Source organism: Passer domesticus, chromosome 1, assembly GCF_036417665.1.
Source record: "Passer domesticus isolate bPasDom1 chromosome 1, bPasDom1.hap1, whole genome shotgun sequence".
In the NCBI taxonomy this organism is placed as follows: Eukaryota; Metazoa; Chordata; class Aves; order Passeriformes; family Passeridae; genus Passer; species Passer domesticus.
In genome coordinates this window covers 116589701-116599895 of record NC_087474.1, presented here as the reverse complement: position 1 = coordinate 116599895, position 10195 = coordinate 116589701, and the positions used below count along the sequence as shown (strand labels likewise).

At 37.9% G+C, this 10195-nt stretch overlaps 1 long non-coding RNA gene across 3 annotated transcripts; it reads left to right on the top strand.

The window, feature by feature from the left end:
• Positions 1 to 765: 765 nt before the first annotated feature.
• On the top strand, positions 766 to 9386 carry LOC135289286 (uncharacterized). 3 transcript variants are annotated; one of them, XR_010352070.1, is made up of 3 exons: positions 766 to 806; positions 3057 to 3155; positions 6837 to 9386. It is a non-coding gene; the product is annotated as an uncharacterized LOC135289286 (long non-coding RNA). The 3 variants fall into 3 exon arrangements; XR_010352072.1 differs by lacking the exon at positions 766 to 806 and adding an exon at positions 837 to 974 and having other exon boundaries at positions 3057 to 3138; XR_010352067.1 differs by lacking the exon at positions 766 to 806 and adding an exon at positions 837 to 974.
• Positions 9387 to 10195: the final 809 nt, after the last annotated feature.

Below are 10195 nucleotides of genomic sequence, written 5' to 3'. Positions count from 1 at the left end.
CTGCTTAGTAAGCTACTTTGTCTGCTGCTGGCTCTTTTACTTTTCTTTCCTGTGCATTTCTAAGTGTTCTTCCAGATGTCTCCCTCATTTTTCCTCATATCGTATCACGACAGAAAGGTGACAAGGTGCAGGGTCTCTGTGAACAGACAGATATTTGTGCTGCTTCACAGCTGCCAATTTTGTTTGGATTGTGTTTTCCTCTTCTGTTCAGTTTTCAGCCCTAGCTGCTGAAACAGTTCAGAGGAGCTGACAACTGTGCACTACTCTGTTAACAGGGTGCAAGTGCTGAGAGGAAAACACCTATTTTTCTGCTTCCAAAACTGGAAGGCACATTGATAAACATGCAGCCAGCGCACTGCTGTTCACAGAAACCAGTTACAAATGAACTTTAAATCTCTTTGCTGTCTCACTTTTTCTAGAAGTGTTAAAGAGGAAGCAATGTAAGGCCTGGATTATTCGGAGACACTTGGAAAAGTTATGGCCTCCTAATAGCCCATTTACCATGTTAAACGAGCATAAATAAATGTAGGATTCTGTGTTTCACGAGATTTAATTTTATGCTACTTTCTGTACTCATCGATTTTCCCCTTTCCTTCCTTGAAGAACACCCATAAAGGGAAGCCCTATAGGCTCAACTTCACATCCTCATAAGGATGCATAAGGACAGTTAACTGCTTAAGCCCCTACATTTTCGGCTTTAAGAGAAAGCAGGACTAGAATACCAATGTAAATGGGCATTATTCAAAGCAGCTGCCTCTGGGCACAGCAACTCTGCCCCTGCAGTGAGCTCCCTCATTAGCCGGCAGGTAGGAAGGGGTGAGGTTGGGAGGAGTGGGCTGACAGGTGGCTATTGACTATTGACTGGTGGGGCTCTTTTGGGAGGCTGGTTAGGGCTGCTGCTGGGTCAGAAGCACTTGAACCTTGAAGTGTTGGAGTTTTGCCTCATCCTGTCTGTGGACTGGTTGGCACCTCTGGTAATTTTCAGTTAGTAAGAGCAGATAATGGGGAAGGAGCACAAAAGATCCATTTTGAAAAATAAATGTAGAGTTTTAGTCAGAAGGAAGGATTTGGGTAAACATATACTTATAGAATTTTGAGGTGGCTGGACTTGGTGCAGGGTCAGAGATCATACCCCTATGGCATCCCATGATGGTTCAATATTGGAAAAAATGGTTCGGTTTCTTTGCTTGTTTGGGTTTGGTTTTGGGTTTGTTTTTTTGGGGGGGGGGGTTTGGGTTTGTTTTTTTTGTTGTTGTTGGGGTGTTTTTTTGTTTTGGGGTTTTTTTGGGTTTTTTTGGGGGTTTTTTTTGTGTGTGTGGTTTTGTTTTGTTTTGTTTTTTTTTTAAGTAACTCAAGATTTTCCCTGGACTGACAAATATATGGGTTTGGCTTGTATCTCAGTAGCGCAATTTAATGATTAGTGGTATCAGCTAACTTCTGTAAGTAAGTCTAATATTGAAATCTGATTTTCTTTCTGAGGTTGTTAAGAGGTTAGTTAATTAGTTTCTTAGTTAGACTAAACACTGTAAGGTCTAATATTAAGAAACTAACTAACTAATTAGTTAGTTTCTTAATATTAGACCTTACAGTGTTTCTGCTGAAATCATAGAATCATAGAATTGTTTAGTTTGTCTAATTACATATTCATGGCCAGCTTCTAGAATTCCATAATGTTGTTTGGATAGTGCACAGAGTTTCTTAATAGCAAACAACATTTTTTATAGCTGTCCCTGCTCTGGAGCATTCCAAAGTCTGATATTTATGGGGGGAAGAGAGTTTGATGGTGTTCCAGTAACAACCAGGACAACCTCTAGACATAAACCTTATCTCACAGACTGAGCCACCTGCGTGTTATATTTTTGTGTTAACTTTGAAACGAGTAGACAATATATTTTAGCTAATGTGTCATTAAATGTAGTACCTTTTCAGATTAATAGTGTTATGCATTCCTCATTTTTATGTTAGGGTTGCCCCATTGATCTTAAGTATGAAGTTAAGGTATACTAGGGCCAAACTGACTCTTGACATTGTAAGATACTTAAAAAAAGCCTTGTAACAGCAGCTTAGGATTTCCACACAAGTTCTTTCATGCACTGCTCTTGTATAGTAAGAATGAGGTAAATAGAGCAACTTCTTTCAGTGATTCAAATGGGTGGTAACTGCCCTATGGGACCACTGCAAGTTGGCAGAGCAGAGCAGACTTGCTCCTCCACCATTGCCCTTTTGCCTCCTAAAAAGGGAGCATTTTTTCCTGTGGAAACAAGCTGGCCATAAAGTGCAGCAAGGAAATAGAAGGAAGCATTTTTTAATTGTTGGATAGCTGTATTCATTGCTATGTTTCAGTGTGGCTCCAAGTGTTAGTCAGAAGACTGGTGCTCTAGACATGGCACTGCCAACTCCATTCATCAGGCCTCCAAAGAGGCAGAGAAAGCATCAGTCCAGAAGTATGAAACAACCTTCAGACCCAGTGCCTCACTAAAATTAATGAGCCAAAGTCATCAGCATGTTCTGGCCATTCTGCACAGCCCCAGCTATAGAAAGAAGATATAAAACTAGTCTAATAGGTCAGACAAACACCATTTGAGATAGTTTCATATTTCTAAAGAACCACAAGAGGAGCTGGAAGCCCAGACCCAGGCTATTTCTAATTCCCTCTCAAAGTCATGATGGTACTTAAGCGCTAATGTTGCCAAACATATTGCAAAATGTAATAATATGGAAACCACACAAAATAGGAGATCTAGGTTGTTCTCTACCTTAGCCTGCTAATATGAATTATGCTTTATAAAATATGCAATTATGTTTCTGAGCACAGCAGTAAAATCACTGACAAGTTTTCAAAATCATGCATTACAGTGACATGGATATTCTTGGTTTTTGAAGGAATTTGGCCATAAAATTACCATTTTTCTCAATAAAGAGATGAAAATATTACTTGTTAGATCCACAAAAGCATTTAGGAGCCATTGCTCAATAAAAATCAATGAGAAAAAGAGTTTAAATGGCTTTGTGGATTCAGCTCGTATGTAAATGACAGAAGTTTCTGCTTCTTCTAGACTCCTTGTTACAGGTAGAAGACAACATTGATTGCAGAATATCAAGGGGACAAGAGGAAACCTTTCCATGCTGAGATTTCTGGTATCCATAGCACTAAGGTTATATCTCCTAAGTAATGTAGGGGTTGTTGGGGTTTTGAAACAATTTCTCCTGCTTTTCAAAAAGGAATGTGTGCTTTCAGAAGCAAAGCCTTCATCATCTGATTCCTCAGTTCATTCAAGGGAGCATATGGAAAATACACACATCAATATGTCAGGCAATGGTTTGAAGCAAAAGTAGATGTTACTATTGAAATAAGATGGACAATTGAAATATTTTCTGAAGTTTTCATACTTTAGGAAGAATTGATGTTCCCTCCCTGAAGAACTTCCAGTCCCTGTGGATTTCAAAATGGCTTTTAGATACATGACTCCATTGTCTTTATTCTCCACAGACATACATAACTTACCAACAATTTTATTATTGTTGGTAAGTTATGTATGTGTGTGGAGAAAAAATGTTATTCACATGAAAAGGAAGAAAAAAATCCCTTTGTCTGTTCACCTTTTATTTCATACATAGAAGGTAGAAAACTATGCTTACTAGGTTAGGAAAGACCTCATTAAGTCAAGGCACTGAAATAGCTACAGTTTAACCTATTATGGAAAAGGAGGACAAAATGCATTCACAAATAATATAATCATCACATCAAAAAGAGGTTGTCATATAAACTGTCACAAATAGCAGACAGTGAGCTCTAAATTTGAGAAAAAACTCCTGAGTAAAGGATCTGTTTCTTCCCTCCTAACAATACTATAAATAAAAATAATTCTGAAAGTTCATGGAATTACACCACTATGGGATAAGAAAACATCAGATTAATAAAATGCACACTGCATCAGCTCAAACAAGAGATTCCAGGTGGATTAGGAATAAAAGCATTTTTGAGCAGACCTCGCCCAGACTGCAGGCACATTCCTGCCACTGTATCTGTAACATGCCCTGCTCTTTTCAGAAGCCCTTGCAGGGCACTGCTCCTGTTCCAGATATGAGGGCAGCATCCAACATTTGGCTAGACCATCAGAGCAGAAGCCAGAGCAGCTTCCTGCTGAGAAGATCTGAATAAAATTATCCAGAGGACTTTGGTAAAAATTAGTGATCTTCAGTAAAATTATACAACAGACCTTGGTAAAAATTAATTGCATACTCTAGCCTAGAGCACAAAGGAAAGCAGTACCAAATGAACAGCAGCAGAGTTTGGCCCACATTGGAAAGAGCTGATTTTAATGCTGGTCAAAAAATAAGAAGGATGGTGGGGGTGGGGGAAGGGGGGGAGCCTGAAATTTATTTTTACTGATTCCAGCAGGAAATGAAAGCAGATCTTTCTTTTAAGGCTGTTTGTTGAGTCATACTCTTCTGAAATTTTCTTCTTTGTATTTCTGGGAATTATATGCAGTGCCAGAGTACCTTCTTGTTTAAACAATGTTTTGGGTTGCCAAAGTGGTGAGGAATGTGTGCCACGTCACACGGTTTCTATAATTTTGCATAAAGAAGTAGATGAGGCTGGTTTGACCACTGTAGAAGCCTCAATTACATTGAAGGTTCCTTGTGTTTTGTAGCACTATAATCAAAAGGTTCTGTATAATTCAACATCACTGGAATAATGGCTGATTTGAGAAAGTACAGGGATACAAGTAGGAAACTGAAGAAATTAAATTCAGCAAGACTCTGTAAGACTTTAGTGGGATTATGGAAAACAAAACTGTTGAGGCAGCAGGCTGGGTTGCCTAGAAATGGGGTAATTGTTTAAGGTAGTTAAAAAAAGAAGTCATTTACACTCCTGGGGCTTTTATTGTTAACAGACTGGTTATCTCTTCATTTTCTACCTTTCTCAAAGTGCAGGTGATCTCCACATAGTATAACCAAGTCACATCACTCTGTAAAATAATATTGTGTTGTGCACATTTCCATGGAAAAGGAATTCATTTTTCAGAGAATTATAGCCTTTGGAGAGAAAAAAGACCTATTAGGTCATAAAATCTGTACCTCTGCCAGCACAGGATTTGTTGCATCGTCTATGTATATTCATTAGTGTTTTGTTCAAGCAGTTTCTCAAAGAAGCAAGGGGACTTCCAGTGCTGAACCAGGGAAACAGAAATGTGGCTGAGTTCATCTCACCAGACAGTCACCCCTTATATGCTCTCTACTTTCACAAGTGTTATTATTAAATACACATTTTTCACTTTCAGAAATGCCTCTGTACTAGCCAAATGTTTGCTACAATTACATCTTAATTTAAATTAAAACTTTATTTTCTTTAAGACAGCTTTGTGTCTCATATTTAGGCAGAATTGAGGTTACTGAAATTTAGGAAAAGAGAATTATTATTTTCTGAACTTTTCCATGTCTCTGAATATGGTAACCAGGATATAGGGGTTGACAGGTGAAAACTTTGAAGAAAAAGCCATGTATGGTATATCAACATGATGTAACATTTCACCTGTCTGTGTCTTATCTGAATTTCAGACAAATCTGCATTATGGAAATTTATCGTCACTTTTGAAGAGGCTTCAATCTATGCTCTAGATCAAATGAGAAATTGCATATAATTAAAGTCAAGCCCAGATAAGGGCTCATGGTCAAGCATGAATTAAACTGTTGTTTAACGTCCTTAAGGAACATGATAGTTCAAGAAAAATAGAAAAATATGTACAATTTCTTGTTCTCATTCATTAATACTTTTCAGTACAAAAACCTACTAATTTCCTCTAAATCCAAGTTCCTTCCATGGAATTCAGCTCAACTGTGCAAATATAGAAGGATTTATTATGAAGCCCATAATCATAAACCTCGTAAAAAAAAATCACATAGAATTTCACATAATTGCATAGTAGGCACTACTCTTACTTTCTGATCGCTGAACTCAACATTATTTTGGCTTCTTTTGTTATTTTAAAACAAAATTTGAATTTGTTGAATTTCCAAAGTTGTTTTGGGGGTTATTTTACTATTTTTCCTACACTTTTGGATGATGACAAAAGTAATATGGTCTCACTGATGTAGTGATAATCAAAATCCCCATGTCCACACCAGCCACTCAAATTGTCTTAGAGATTACAAAGGGATAAAAGTGCCAAGATAATTTCCTTGGCTCCTTGTCCACAGAACTAATAGTTTTGTAAGCCAATTTGTTGTATGATTTCGCCACTTTGTGTTGATCAGTCCTGGTGTTTTAGCACCTTTATAAGAAAAAAACTCCTGTGAATTAGGATTGAAGTGTGTTGATTTTTTTTTTCTGGTGAAAGAAGACCAGAATCTACTGCCATCTTTTGCCACTGCATTTTGTCATTTGGCTTTGTGAGAAAAAGCAAACATTAGCAATCTCAACCTGACCTTGCTGAGTATAATACAAACATATTAAGCTATTGAAAAATCTTTTCAGTGGTGCTTGTCAGTGGCCATCTAGAATGACAAGCAGGAAAGAGAACTCCTGTGTGTGTGCTCATGTTCAGGAGCATGCCATACCTCACGGGTCTGCATGAACTTTCAGTGTGCTATTAAAAATGTTGCAAGGTTTATAAAGTAGAGGTGCTTCTAGATGGTATCATATTGGCCAGTCACACTGGTGCTGTAATCAACAAAATTGCTCAGCCTGGAACTCTTTCACTATAAACAGGAAGGTGGGACTGACAAGGTGTTTTCAAAACCCTCTGCTAGGGAACACATATTCCTGGTTATTGAAAAATCAGATCTGTCAAACTTTTGGCTTCCTGACTGTCTGTATTCCCTCGGGCTTCCAGGGGCAGGTTTCCAGCCAACATGATGAAGATTGAAGGTGGAAGATTGTCTTCACAATAGCTGGTGGATAGACACTCTGCTGAGGCCTGCCTGTCACATTATTTTTATAGGTTCTGACAACAGCACAGTTGAGTTTATGAAACAGATGATTCATCCTATGTATAGCTTTTTCTGCGCCTGAGATATATATGCATATGCATTAAAAACATGGTGGGAACTGTTGTTGCAGAATATGCCTGCCTAAAGAGACACAGTAATTCTTCTTGAAGGGGAGAACCCACAGAACAGAAGCAACACGCTGGCACTCTGAAATGCTGAAATGCCATTCGAATGAGATAAGCAGCATTTAGAATTTGTTCTCCACTGTATTTTCAACTGCATTATTTTCTGTTCATCTAAAACTTTATTAACGGTGTAAGGGTTTGTCTGGGAGTAACGTGTGTTTATTTGTACACTTTTTACAGAAAGAAACATGTTCAAAAGCCCCGACAGTCTGTTCTTTGCTTGAATGATAGTCATGTGGGATTTACAATTGAATTGTAAGGACAGGAGGACAGGAAGAATACAAGTGACAAATACAAGAGTCTCTCTGCCAGCAGGGAAGAAGAGCTGTAATGAGCAAAACTCCCAACTAGATCTAATTTAGAGCCAAGCAGAGCTCCAAGAATGTGTGGGAATTAATCTTTTTATTTATCCAGAATGAAGGAGGAGAATTAAGGGTAAGCGGAATAGCACTGAAATGGACAGATTTGTATTCCCTCCTGAAAAACATTGCATCTAAGTGCCTGACAGCTAAAGTTCATAAGTGCAAGAGCAGATTTTTAAGAAACTGTAAGAAACTGTTTGTTCTTTCCAGATGGGGGATGGGAAAGAGGGTCTGGATTTGACCAATAATGTGATCATTGTTGAAAATCTACAGCAGTACAAGAAATGAATGGAGAATTTAGTCTTAAGAAAAAGGAAAATAGAAAAGTAAAAAAAGAAGAAAAGAGTAATGAGTTTTCCTGACTTCGGCCCCAGCTAAGCAAAATGTCTAATCAGAGAGCTAAGGATTTGCAGTGTTTGGCCTCTCAGCTTGAAAAGATGTGATCAGCATGCTAGCATGGTTGTGGTTTCTGCTCATCTGGGTTCCTACAGCTTCCAAACAGCCATATCAAAACTCCACTTGTCTGCTCAAGCAATTCAGTTTCAGCCTAAATAAAATTAAATATATGAATGACTCACAGAAATAATTCCATGTTGGGAATCTCATAATGTCACTACTGTTTTTTGATACAAGCCAGGTCACATAGTTGGACTTAGCTTGCACATAAACTTATTCCTATAGTTGCCGGCTTTTTGCAATCACATGCATTTTTGTGCCCCCTTCTCCACAAGTTTCTTTCATCTATCCTTTTGGCATCTTGCCAGTATAGTAGCCAGATCCCCTATTATATGCCAATTAATCCCCTCTTGATGAATTTGAGTCATTTGTATTTTATTGTACACAGTACGGAAATTCATCACGGCAAAATGTAGTATAAATAGGGCATGGGTTAGTCAAGTATAAAGGCTTTTTTGTCCTCTACTAGATGTGTATTTATAATTTCAAATTAAAATAACCAACATCTTGCTACAGTAACCTTTTCCATTGTGTTTGAAAATATTTTCCCCATCAAAATGCTAACAGTGTGATCAATTTGCCATGTTTTAGTTTAAAAACATGGAGATGAGATGTAGAGTTAATACAGTGTGCAGTTCTTACAACTAGAAGTAATTGTTTAGTAGTAGTATAATAGTCTGCAATCAATTTCAAAAGGCAATTGTCTCCAAGGAGGTTTCTGCATACCTGTGGCCTCTGCCCAGAGAAAAGCAGGTTTGCTCCTATTAGTGACGCACCAGGAGAGTTGTGTGCTCACACCAAGGCAGGGGCACATATGTGAACCATAGCCAGAAAAACATTTTAATTAAATGCTCACAATGGATTGTCAAATCTATCTCTGCTTTAAGCACATACTTAAATCCAGCTGAATTTACTGACACTGCTCCTGTGAGGTAACCAGGGTGCTAAAGCACAGCTGATCTGAAGACTTTGGCCTCAGAGCACAGGCCCACACTGGGAGTGAAGTGACAAATGGTCCACAATGCCTGAGAGATTTTGCCCTATCTTTTCTGTTCCTTCCTTCCTTCTATTCCCCTTCATGCTGCTTCACTAGAGATTTACCCTCTCCCCTCCATCTCATCAGATTCAGTGATTGGCTGACCCCTAGGAAAATTCCTTCCATTTGCTTTACAAACAGAAAAATTCCATATACACTTTTTTTCCAGGTAATGTTCTGCCATTTTATTTCATTGAGATGCTTTGCTGAGCTCCATCACCAAAGCCAGTACAAAATAAGTGGGTAACCAGGAGCAAGAGCACAAGAGAGCTTGGAGGAAAGGTAGGGGCTTCATCATCATAGAAGCTGCTCTTAGTTCATATCAGGTTGCAATAGGTACCTCTAAAAAAGTAATGTGACTTCTGAAATTGCAACATAATCCCACCTCTTTAAATGCATTTGTGTTCGTAAGGGCATTGGATGAACTGATCTTGTTAGGTCCAGTTCCAGTTATAAAACCCTGCAAAGGCATTTCCTTGCATAATATTATTATGATGCCTAGATGCTTTGCTCAAAAGTCAAAAGGAATTAAAGCTCTGTTACACAGCAAAACTGTGTACCCAATTAGAATACATAAATTGTTCAGACAGAAATGTCTGTATGTTTAAGAATAAGAAGGATTTAACTTTTAACCCACCTTAGAACACATCCTTGTATGTATCCTTTACTTGTTAATCTGATTTTATTTAGTTCTAAAAAGGGGCTTTGCATGCTAATTCAGATTAATCAGGTCTGACTGCATGTAATTAAAAATTAGTAAAACAAAGGCAGACCCTAAATCAGTTCTTAAAGAACATCTTCCTTCAACTACAAAAGATTAGACTTTATGCATGAGTAGCTCTGAAAGGAAAAACAGTTATTATTGAAGAGTATGCTAACATTTTACCATTAAAAAATGAAGCACGTTTGCCTAACAAAATTAAATGATCCAGACAATAAAGCACATTTGCCGAGATCAAAAATGATAAAACCAACAGTAGAGTAAAATCCAATGCAAAAAATATTAAAGCCCATTACTGCAATGAGCTTTTGGCAAAAGACCTCTGTGCAATAGAGGTCATATAACGTTTCAGTGTTGGCACTGGATATAACCCAGGGAATTAATTCCAAGTTTACAGTGGAAAAAATCTTGGTATTTTTGTGTGCTTCATAAACAATGCAACCTGCACCTTAAATTGGATTAAAATTAGGAAATTTTCCTTAATTACCTAGTCTTCTTTTTG